Source organism: Microtus oregoni, unplaced genomic scaffold (assembly GCF_018167655.1).
Source record: "Microtus oregoni isolate MIOR12 unplaced genomic scaffold, Mior012 000056F_ref0000123, whole genome shotgun sequence".
In the NCBI taxonomy this organism is placed as follows: Eukaryota; Metazoa; Chordata; class Mammalia; order Rodentia; family Cricetidae; genus Microtus; species Microtus oregoni.
In genome coordinates, this window is record NW_024543832.1 from 6,155,429 (window position 1) to 6,168,083 (window position 12,655).

Sequence of the window (12,655 nt, forward strand, 5' to 3'; positions counted from 1 at the left end):
CCTAGAAGTCAAGAGACCAGGAAGGCAGTCTTAGAAACTACACTTCACCGTAGCATAGTGTGGACTTCAGAAGGGAAAGCTGTGTGTGTGTGTGTGTGTGTGTGTGTGTGTGTGTGTGTGTGTGAAAAACATCAAGAATCCAGCTTTTCAAGACCCATGCTTTGAGACAGACCCTTCTCCATCTCCCTTGGAAGCCAGATAAGAAAGTTAAAAGCTTGATTCTAGCTGCTCCATTGTTTGGGTTCAGACATGCACTTGAACTTGGAAGTCACTTCCAAATCAGACCTGTACCAAACTGGATGAGCACCTGCATGCTTGTGTGCCTCAGCAGGGTGACACCGCCAACTCTGTGCTGGACTTTGTTTGAAAGATGACCGCTTTTACTACAGCAGTCCAAAACAAAGAAAGTAAATAAAAATACAGTCCTCCTTAGGACATAATAAATACACGTCAGAAAGAATTTTTAGTTTATTTGGTTTATTTATTTTTAGTCAGATTAGTTTCTTGTTTTGTTTTGTTTTTTTGGTTTTTCGAGACAGGGTTCCTCTGTGGCTTTGGAGCCTATCCTGGAACTAGCTAGTCAGATTAGTTTCTAAAAAGATTTGATATGAATGTAAATATTTGCAAAAGGCAGTAATATTAATCAGATACTACAGTCACCACAAAGGGGGGAGAATAGAGGATTATAAACTCCAAGAGTGTGATATTGAAACTGTATTGTCTACATAGCAATCAAGGCAAAAAAAGAAGTTTACAAACTGGGGCTATAGTTAAAGTGCTTGCCTCCCTGGGTTTAACCCCCACTCTCACCCCCACTGCATACCACCTATACTGAATGTGTTGGCTGACACCTGTAACCCCAGCACCAGGTAGGTGGCAGGATGTGTGTGTGTGCATGTGTGTATGTGGGCGTGCATGTGTGTCTGTGTGTGTGCCCGCGTGTGTGTGCGGTGGAGGGGGGGTGCTGCACAAAAGGAGAAATTCAAAGTCCTCCTTAGCTTCTTAGGGGGTTGAAGATCAGCCAGGAGTCCAGAGGCCTTGTCACAGAAAGCAGGGAAGTTTGTCTTCTGTGGGAATAACTCAGTCAGTGCAAAGTGGCAGGCTGCCAGGCCAGCTGGGGGCAGGGCTCACTTCTCAGTATATTAACACATTTCTCTGGAAAAAAGCAACTTTGCTTTTCTTGCCCTGTTGATTTTGTTTTGTTTTGCTTTTTGTTTTTGGGGGACATGCTTTCTCTGTATATCTCTGTCCTGGAACTCACTCTGTAGACCAGGCTGGCTTCAAACTCACAGAGGTCTGCCTGCCTCTGCCTCCCTGAGTGCTGGAATTAAAGGTGTGTGCCACCACTACCCAACTTTGCTTACCATTCTTAAAACAAGTTTGCTTGTTTTTTTCATGCTAACTTTTATGTTTTTATTTTTAACTTAGAAAACTTTGTTCTTTCGAAGCAACAAGAAAGGCTACTTAGAAATATATTGGGCAGTGGTGGCATACCTTTAATCCCAGCACTCACAGGTGGAGTGAGAGGCAGAAGCAGAGGGATCTCTGTGAGTTCCAGGTCAGCCTGGTCTACAGAGAGTTCCAGGACAGTCAAGGCTACACAGAGAAATCCTGTCTCAGAAAACCAAAAAAAAAAAAAAAAAAAAAAAAGAAGTGATTCAATTGATGTTTGAAATTTCCCATAGATCCTGTATCTCCAATGGTAATACTGTCTTTGTAGTCACACAGCTGTAAAATGAGCTCCTTTACCTATTTTAGCTGGTGTATGTGTTAGTCGGGGGCAGCAGAGAAGTGAAATAAGTCACTCCTCCAACATTGCCTGTGACTTAGATCCAAACATGGAAGTCTGTGGCTTGCAGTCCTGGCTATAGTTATCTCAGCCTCCATCCCTTCACTGTGTGATGGGTTCGTCCGTTCAGTGAAATTCCAGGGGAAGTGTCCTTCATGCTAGGTGTATTGCTAGGTGCCAGTGAGTGGCGAAAAGAGAAAGAACAGGAAGCACAGTGGGCTTTATTTTGGACAGTGGTGAAGCCCAGGGTGTGTTCAAATCTGTGTGACAGGGAACTCTCACCTTTCACTGTGAGAATCAAGAGAGTAGGTCTGAATGAGGATGTTGTAGCAGTTCAGGTAAAGCACAGAGGTGATGCAATGAGATGGAAGATCAAGCATCTGTGGGGGTGATGCTGTCAGCAAGGAAAGAAGATTTAGTAACTGAAGAATGAGATGACTACGGCTGGCCAAGAAGCAGCAGTGAATGGTGGTACCTGGGCTCCTGGCAGAGGTTTTGAAGTAGCCAAACGTGGCTATAGGAAACAGGCATCGGAGGATTAGCTAGGTAAGAAGATACAAGGCTTGATGATGAATTGACTTCTATGATGGCAATCAATAAGACCTGAGGTGAGAAGATGGTATGAGGAGGTCAAGGCTGAGCAGCCTGAAGAGGCATGGAATGACAGACAAAGCCTGTTCTTTCTGGGGCAAGTGATACTCGGACTGGAACAGCACGAGAATGAGAAAGACGATAAGAAGAAATGAAGTGGAATCAGGATACAATGCAACCACTTCTTCGCTGTTTGAACTCCCATGTATGATGGTGTCCCCAGTTTCCTGCCCCCGCATACGCAGGGAAAGTAGGTACCTTCTGCTCCCTCATCCTTCCCCTCCCAACAGTGAAAGGAGCTTTGCTTCCTTAATAAAACCCACTCTTCTTCATCCTTTTACCAGTTTGTGGCAATCCTTCATCTCTTTACTTTGAGTCACTACAAAAACCAATTTTTATTTGTTTACTTCAAGGTATTTTCATTTTTTTGGTTTAGGCTGACTGTTAACCACCATTGTTACCTAGCAAGTAGTCAGCAATACAGAGAAGAGAAAAGAAAAACCCGAGCATCCTTCAGCATGTCGGTTTTTCCGAATATGTGGGTGCCATTCTAAGTGGAAAGTGCCCCTTATAAACTGCTCCACACCCTGGTTTGGTTTCTGTTCCTGTGAACTTGGTATGAGGTCTCCCAAAAGGAGCTCTTTATATTAGCCTACAACGAGGCTATGGGTGTGTGCTTTTGTATTAGCCTACAAACAGGCAATGGGTGTGTTCTTTTGAATGGAGTATTTGGAACCCATGGCTGGATCCAAGATCAAGGTAAAGTCCTGTTACTCATAGTGTCCTCTAATTTCTGGAAAGACCACATGCCACCAGAATGTAAGAGGATGTCTCCAAGTGATATAATTCTAGGGTTAAGGAGTTGCAGGGACATGGGAAGGTTGATGGAGTGATAAACCAGAAAAGAGTTCAAAATTCTCTGACAAACTTTCTTCCAGTCAATGGAAAGTCTTTGATGCTTTCAACCAAGAGGGCCTTAAGGAAGGTACAGTGTGTCCCCAACCTATGTAAGGCGCTTCAGAGTTAGGCCCATGGTTACCTAGTGCCAGTGTTTCCTTGTGTTACATGCGTGTTCTCACCTAGGTCAGATTATGTCAGGGGAGACAGAATGTAAGGTGAGAGAAGAAGGGCAGAGACAGCATGACAAAGGTGGCCTGAGAGGAATGGCTTTTTCTGGCCAGGGCACCTATGAATCCAGGGAAGTTTGTTTATGGGTGGATTTGAACTGTTAGCAGGCTCAGATGCCCATCCCAGGTTTTGGCACCATATGTTAGATTGTTTAAAAGGCAGATGTAGGGAAATGAATGTGGAAGGAGGAAGAGGCTCATTCTGCCTTTAAACAGGACCATGTTTATTCATGGTGAGGGACCACTTTTGTCCCCACCTTTGTGGATGGCCAAAATATCTGCAGAGGAAATTGGGACATGGCCCCTTATAGAGGCTACTCAAGTGACTTCTGTGATCTGCAAGGGAAGCTGGGAAATGTAGTCTTTCATCAGGAAACCATCATAAAGTAGTGTGGTAAAAATATAGATAGCCAGAGTGGGTTACAATGGCTTTTACCATTAGTACAAGTTTATGAAAGTAAAACTTTATAAAAGGCAAGGGGAAACAAAAAAGAAAGAAAGAAAAGAAAAAGAATAAGGAAGGAGGAGGGGGAAGAGAGGAGAAGAAAAGAGAAGGAACACAGAATTAGTAAAGGCCTGGTGAATGTAGTGATGAGGCAAGCCAGCCTGCTTTTTGTCTCGCCCAGCTCCTGCATGGTTAGCTTTACACCCAAAATAACAACACCGAACTGTACTCTTTTAAACACTGCCAGGCCCATATCTCCAGTCTCTTACTGGCTAACTCTCACATCTTGATTAACCCATTTCTAATAATCTGTGTAGCACCATGAGGTGATGGCTTACTGGGAAAGATTCAGCATGTCTGACCTGGTGGCTGGCTCCATAGCATCTGCCTCACTTCCCTTCTTCCCAGCATTCTGTTCTGTCTACTCCACCCACCTATGTTCTGACCTATCAGGCCAAGCAGTTTTCTTTATTAATTAACCAATGAAAGAACAGATAGATAGAAGACCCGCCTGCATCATTTCCCCTTTTCCTGTTTAAACAAAAAAGAAGGCTTTAACTTTAACATAGCAAAATTACATATAACAAAACAGTTATCAAGCAAGAATTACAGTTACAATATTTATATCTATTTTATCTTTTATCATAACTAAAGAAAACTATAACTATTTATTTATTCTTCAACTCCATCAAAGACTACAGAAGGATATAATATTCCCTAAGTAAACAAGAAACAAGCAACTTCCAAGACTCTAGAAATGACAGAGACATCTCGCTGTCTGGACAGTCACCAGCAGTTCTTTTGTACCGTTGGAGCATCCATCTTCAGCCTTCAGGCCCATAGTATCCAGAGACATTTCCATGAAGCAGGAAATTTCAAAGGCAGTTCAGTCACTATCTGATGTGTCCTGCAGAATGTCTTGTAGACTCTTTTGTGAATCAGGAACCCCAAAAGACCATCTCACCTCTAGGCAAGTTTAGCAGTCCTCTCTATGAGGGTTCTCTGTGTCCAGTTTATGCAACAGTCCAGGCAAGAGCAGTTTCTTGCCCAAATGGCTATCAAACTCCATAAGGAGCCTCTTCGATGCCCATCTTCCTCTTGAAGTAGATTGGTGCTGCCCGGAGTAGACGTGTCTCATTGTCATAAAAAGCCCTAAGTTATTAAAACATTTAAAATGCCATATTCTGTAGTCTTTGAAAGATATGAAGAATTCCTATTTAACTGAAATATATCTCTACATGTCTAGAAAATCTAACTAACGTGACTACAAGCTTTACTATTATCGATGATTATCCATTAGCAACCTATATTTCCTAATTATACATTACATGTTTAAATGAACTACACAATCACAATACATTAGTCAAGGTCAGAAATACATATACATATAACAAAATTGACCTTAAATTTATATCACTAAAGCAAAATCCATATCAATGCAAATTATTCCTATGTATATCATATTCTCCTTTAAATATAAAAGAACATTTATAAATAATATTTGGGAATATGGACGTAGTTATTTATCTCCAAACTGCTTCATGCTGAATGGGGGCACTGTTATTCAGATCTTTCATGATGTAATCTGTGTGCCAGGTTCATCTCAGTTGGCAGTTGAGTGAAGTAATTTTTTGAGGGTGTTCACAGCAACCTTTCAGGAGGGCATGGTCTATCATACCAAATTAGGATAGAAGCAATCCACAGGGTCTCATCTTCTGTGGAAACAAAAGAAGAAACTCTTTTCCAAAGCATGATATCCTTAGATCCAAATTCTGAAGTCAAGGTATTTTCAAAATATCTATCTTGGATTAGTCCAGCAGCATTTATAAACAAATATCTGTTAGCAGCTGTCGCTCCTTCCTCAGCATTCAAACAATTCAAAGAGAGCATAATAGCATACAGTATCAAGATTCTCTGTGTATTTTCCATCTTTGTGTGACTTTGTTTTAACCTGTATTTCTTTTATTTTTACTTTTACTTTTTGAGACAGGTTCTCTGTATATCTTTGTCCTGGAATAACTCTGTAGACCAGGCTGTCCTTAAACTCTCAGAGATCCATCTGTCTCTGCCTCCCTGGCATTGGGATTAAAGGCTTGTGCTCCTACACCTTGAAGTCACAGAGGTCAATCTACCTCTGCCTCCCAAGTGTTGGATTAAAGGTGTTTACTACCACACCCAATTACTCTCTTTATTTCTTTACTTTAAGAAATTTAACTGTTTTTTTCAAGCTTGCATATAGTTTTTTAACACACTGTAAACCATTTAGAGGTTTTGTTTGTCTTTGAATCTCTCTTTACTGTATATCTCTCTTTTTCTGACTACATGAGTCTACTCCACCCACCTATGTTCTGACCTATCAGGCCAAGCAGTTTTCTTTATTAATTAACCAATGAAACAACAGATAGATAGAAGATTTACCTACATCAGGTGAATAGCAAGGAAACTATGGGAGTCCAAAGAGAGAGGCTTTTGTTACAGTCCTGGGAAAGTTTATAAATCTTTCACCTGTGGTTACATGAAAGCCAGAAAATTTACTTGTTTTCATGGGCATGGCAAAAGGAACTTCCAAGCAAGATGTAGCTAGATCCTACTAGCTTTAACTCTCTACACAAAAAGAGAAGAAAGTATTGAAGTATCCAGGGTATTGTTACATTTTTTAAGCAGAGTGCAGGAAACACCTTCATCTCAGGAAAATCTGTTGAGACAGCAAGAAATTGTCCAAGAAATAAGTGGCCTTGGGGCCAAAACTGAACTATGGATTCTCTGTGGGTAAAGATAAAGATAAGAGTAAGACTATAGACATTTTAAGAATTGACACTTTTGTCTGGATAAAGAGTTTGTAATGGTGTTATTGATGTGCCTTCAAAGATACTTTTATCAAGTAATGGCTTTCTGATATGCTTAAGGACCATTGTACCAAAGCAGCCTTTCAGGAAACTGATGTCATAAAAAGGTTCACCTTGAAGGGTTTTGTGGAGTGGAATGTAATTCAATGATGAACTATATCACAAGGTCTTTAAGGAGATGATATCAGCATGGCCTGCCACAATCCTGTGGAGTGAGTCTGTGTACTCTGCTAGTGAGACGTGCAGAGGGACCTGAACCTACATGGACAGCTGTCCAGACAGCCTGGACAAGAAGGCAAGTATGTGAGTGATGCTGTAATAATAAGGGCGGCGGCGGGGCTGCGTCCCCAACACCCCATCCGCCTGCCCTGCTAGCTTATGCCCCAAAATAATTACACGGACACTGTATTCTTTTAAACACTGCTTGGCCCATTCTCTTCTTGGCTAATTCTCACATATTAATTTAGCCCATTTCTAATCATCTGTGTGTAGCACCCCAAGGTGCGCTTACCGGGGAGATTCTAGCCTAGTCCATCCTGGGTCAGAGCTTCATCCCGGGAGAGGGGCATGGCGTCTCTCTCAGGCGTCTGCTCCCGAGAGGAAGGCGGTCGAGTCTCTGAGCTCTCTTCCTCTTCCTCCCAGCATTTTGTTCTGTTTACTCCTCCCACCTATCCTCTAACCAATAAAATGGGCCAGGGCAGTGCCTTTATTAGCCAATGACCTTCCTCCATCATGATGCCCTTTGGAAAGCCTCCAAACCGGACTGGTCACTAAGTCAGCATCATTGGGTGACTCTAGTTGAACCCCATGAGGCAGTAGTCATTCAGCCACTAACTGGCTTCCTCACCATTAAAACCAATAACAATATATCACCTTTTCATGCTTTTAGGCTTACAGTGCTTTCTCTCCTAAAACATCCCTACATCTGATTATGAGAGGAAGGCCAAGTTAAATCTGTATGATGTACTTATTTTTGGATATTTTTTCTTTCACATAAGTTCGTTTACAACTGGGGCTGACATGGACCTCAGTTGATAGTGAGCTTGCCTAGCATGCAGGAAGCCCTGGCTTCCATCCCCAGCACCACATAAACTGGACAAGGTGATGAATGCCTAAAGTTCCAGAACTTGGGAGGTAGAAGCAGGAGAATCAGAAACAAAAATCATCTTTGACACACAGTGAGCTTGGGGCCAGTCTGGGCTAAAAATCTTGACAAAAACAAGAATGAAAAAGAGAAGTCTACACCTCAGGTAATGTACACTGCTTGTTTTTCTCATTCCATGACAAGTTCTCCTCAGCACAGTTGTGAATTGATCATGACAATGAGAGCCTGCTCTTGATGATCTCATTCTTCAAGTGCTTGAGCTGCTTCATCCTAAGGTCTGTCCTCTGTCCTCTGCTTCACTGTTGCTTCTTGACTCTGTGGTTTTGCTTTCCATGTCCCCTTGAACTCTGGGCCATGCTACACCTTTTGTCTGGGAACATAGTCTGTGACTCTTTTAGCTTTTTCTCCTCACCATCTTAACAGAGGTATAGTCTTCCTCTCTGCCAGGAGACTTTGCTTCAACCTTTTCTCTACATGCCTACATCTTATGTTCAGAATTATATGAGTTTTTTGAGAGTGACAGAGCTTTTCTCAACTTGGAGAACTGGGGTAGAGAATGGTTATGATCACCAAAGCTACCCTAAGTCACTGGCTTCTGAATTCATTGTTTAAAACCAAAGAAAAATATGGAAACATGGAGGGGACAGTGGAAATAGATTTATTAAGAAAATGAGAAAGTGGTGATGCAAAGATGTGTTGCATTATTTCATGTTGCATTTACTTACTCTGTGAAGCTGTGTTACTGTGCCTGCCTAAAACACCTGATTGGTCTAATAAAGAGCTTAATGACCATAGCTAGGCAGAAGAAGGGATAAGCGGGGCTGGCAGGCAAAGAGAATAAATAGGAAGACCAAGAATGCCAGGGGCTGGCCACACAGCCACACAACCAGTCACAAAGTAAGAAGGAAAGGAAGGTATATAGAATAGAGAAAGGTAAAAGTCCAGAGGTAAAATGTAGAAAGGATAACTTAAGAAAAGCTGGCTAGAAATAAGCCAAGCTAAGGCTGAGCATTCACAAATAAAAATAAGTCTCCATGTATTTATTTGGGAGTTGGGTAGCAGGCCATCAAAGACAAAAGAGATAAAAAAAAAAAAAAAAAAACAACTACAGGAAAGTACAGGAGGAGCTTCAAGGAGAAATACCTCAGTGTAATCGGAGCCTGTGCTCTCGTTTTCCAGCCTCCCAGACTCGAATAATCACACAGAAGCTAGGAATACACCTGAATCATTGGCTGAACAATGTTGGAATTAATATAGTTTCTGTGAGATTATTTGGGTCTGGGCAGCTGGGGAAAAATCGGAGTTTCTGTTCACGTTTTGGCACCCAACTTTTGACATGTACATCCACATAAAGCCCAATAAAGCCTACGAAAGCTGAAAACAAGGGCTCTAGACCCACAAAAATGGAAGTCAATTGAAGTTTCTTGGTAGCCGCATATTTTCAGATAAGTAGTTGGCTGGAGGTGAGCAGTGGCGCGCCTCCTTTAAGAGAAGGCTTCCTGAGTCAGTGTTAGCCTCAAAAACTGCAGGAGACAGCTTCCTGGCGCATGCTGGTGGCACAAATAGATCTGGGTCTTTCGGGAGGTCCTGCTATGGAGCACTTGAATGGGGTTTGTGGGCAGTGTGAAATTTGTTTGGTGGCAGCATGGGCATCTATTTCCCAGAGTTGGGTTGGAAAACATGGCTCCTAGAACTGGAGGTAAACCTCTGCTATGTTGGAAAGATGAGCAGTGTGGAACCAACAGCAAGGGGCAACCAGGTCCCACCACCCGAGGCCTCTGTGGCTCCCAGGTGGGTGAAAGGTAGCGGATGAAAGACCTCGGCCGTCATTGGCAGCGGTGTCCCAGTGCGATGGGTGAGAAACAGAGATGGATAGGCACATCATGCCAAGGGAGGGTTTGGATACAGTTTATTCAGTTGGTTATGGGAGGAAAGGGAAGGGGAAGGGGCAGAGGGATAAGGAGAGGGGAAGATGGGGAGAGAGAGAGGGAGAAAAGAGCAGCCACCTTTTCCGAAGAGAGCCAGGGCAGAGAGAGTGCAGGCTGGAAGCAGAAGGAAGATCCACTGGCCTCAGTGGAAGGGGGAGTGGGCAGGGCTTGTCTCTTAAAGGGACAGAACAGACCATTACACCATGGGCAGTTCCAGCATGTGCTGATGGCTAAAACGTCACAGGCAAACAGGTTTTTTGTTAATTTGTTGGATGCCAATTTTAGCACAAATAATAAAATCCCAAAGACAGATATTGGGGTTCAACCTGAAGATCAGAAAAGCAAAGCAGCCACGCCACTAGAGAGCTCTTACCTCTATGGAGTCTTCAGACCAAAGGAGAGAGAGTTTCTGTCTCATCTGGCCTTATATTCCTCTTTAGGGCCGGGATTCAAGTGCTGCCAGGCCTCTATAGCTAACTAGCGTGGCTGCTGGGATTAAAGGTGTGTGGCTCCAAAGCCACAGAGAAACCCTGTCTCGAAAAACCAAAAAAAAAAAAAAAGGTGTGTTCCACGAGTGCCTTGCCTGTATGGCTGAGTAGTACAGCTGTTTTGCATTCTGATCATCAGGCAAGCTTTATGTATTAAAATACAAATGAAATATCACTACAAGCTAACATAAAACTATCCAGTAGAATTTGTTTATGTTTAAGTACTTTTCTTCAAAAAACATGCAAAGAGGAAAGACAAACAGCCCACATGGCAGAACTGTGGCTCAGAGCCACCATGACTTAACTACGAATGTTCTCAGGAGATTCTGTGTACAGGACTAAACATCTCATTTGTCCGTCCTGTGACAAAGTGAAAAGTCCTGTCTGTCTATACATCTAAAACTTTTTTCCAAACTAGCTTTTGTTGAAAGGCTGCATTCTCTTTGAAGTGAAAGATTGTATATTAATGGGTTAAAAGTAACTTCTGTATTTTCCACAATTATAGTTATGTGGTCAGCTTAATGAAATAACTTTTAAAGGAGTGGGTTACAGCCCCTCCCAAAGAAATTTCCCCATCCCAAAGACAGGAAAAGGCACAGCCAGGCCTTTAAGGACTGTGAATTCACCAACTGCTACCAGCTTGCAGTTACTGTAGTGACCTTGTTCTCTTTAGGGTGACATGGGCTTACTTTGTGTTGTGTCGCATTAAGAGGAACATCTCTTAGGTAGAGTCAAAGGACAGTTTGGTAGTTAACTTCTACTTTTTCATGCTAATGATTTTAAATATTTCCAATTAAAGAAATTCGTCTCAGAACAAGACTAGCCTATAAGGGAGTTCACTGGATAAGTGCTATTTAAAAACTTTAAAACAAAAATTTGCCTCACCATGGTGTGTCTTCCCTTTAATTTAAATCCCATAAAGCTAAACCCAAATAAAACAATGGAGCTTTGTCAAAGAGAAAAGAAAACCCTTCCTCTCCTTTTGTGGTGAATGTGGCAGAGTATCCAAGTCATTTCTTCTCTGCAGTTAAGTTATAGTTGCTTAGAAAAGGATTGTGGTTTTAGTTTAAACATGATTTCCAGGGAACTCAGAATGTGGTTGGTTTTACAAAGATTATTTCCTTTGCTTCATCACTCCAAAGTTTCCAAAAGCAGTCATTAGAGTTTGCTCTCCAGAACATCATGTCCTTGAGAGTCAACCAGTCTTTGACTACAGAATTGGGAGGGCATGTGCTCTGTGTATCAGTACAGCTGTGACAATATACCTGGTACCAACAACTGAGAAAGGAACAACTTTTTGGAGTCCCAGTTTCAGGGGTTCAGTCCATGGATGTTTTGCTCCTACTGTTGGGTGGTACATCCGAGAGGGATAAGTGTGTGATGGGGCTGCCATGGTGGCAGGAAGCAGAGAGAAGTGAGGTACTGGGAGAGCCAAAGTTACATTTTGAGTTTTCATTGCTATGCCTTCGAGATCCATGAAACAAAAATGCCTCTGATCTACAAGCCCTTTGCCCAAGGACAGACAGTTCCTGAATGTTCCTGCTGGAGGTTGTTATCTGTAGGAGATAACAAGTCACGTGTTCTTCACCTCCATAAACGAGTTTTTTTTTTCTTTGACCCATCTGCACTGGATGTGCTTGATCACATGTGGGTGAGAGGATCATAGGCAAGAAATATGTCGGGACGTATACTTGCCACTGATTGGATGTAACCTAAAGATACATCAAGATGTATTCTGGCCCATGACTGGAGCTGATGTGAAATGGGGTTTTCCTTCTTAAGCCACTGAAAACTGTGATTCTGGGCTATTTCTCGGGAACTTGGGTATGGTCCTGACCATAACCAACCCACTTGGCTAGGATGTAGTTAAGACTTGCTTTAACTTTGGCTCTAAACTATGGTAGAGGTCTTATCCTTGATCAGTGGCGCAAAGCATTCTCCTCTTTTTTTATTCTGTCTGGTGCTGGGTCCGCATGATGATGCCACCCACACTCAGTTGATCCCCTCTGGCAATGCCCTCAGAGATACACTGAGAGGCATGCCTCAGTATCCTCAGAGAGTCTCAACTGAGAAAGACTGACAGTAAAAACAAGCCACCCTACACTGTTTCAAAAGAATATGCGCTTTCTGAAGGGAGTGGAAGCAGTAAACTTTCTCACTCTGGCAGAAGACACCTCTAAAGGATGCAATTTGACTTTTCCTGGAAAGCCTGGCCTTCTAGGACTTCATCGAGCCCTTTCTCACTGGCTGCTGTTGCCCTGTGGCTGTGCTTACAAACTGTGTTCGTACCACAGCTGCTTCATTTCCACACACATGCCGCAGCCTTTCCTCTAATA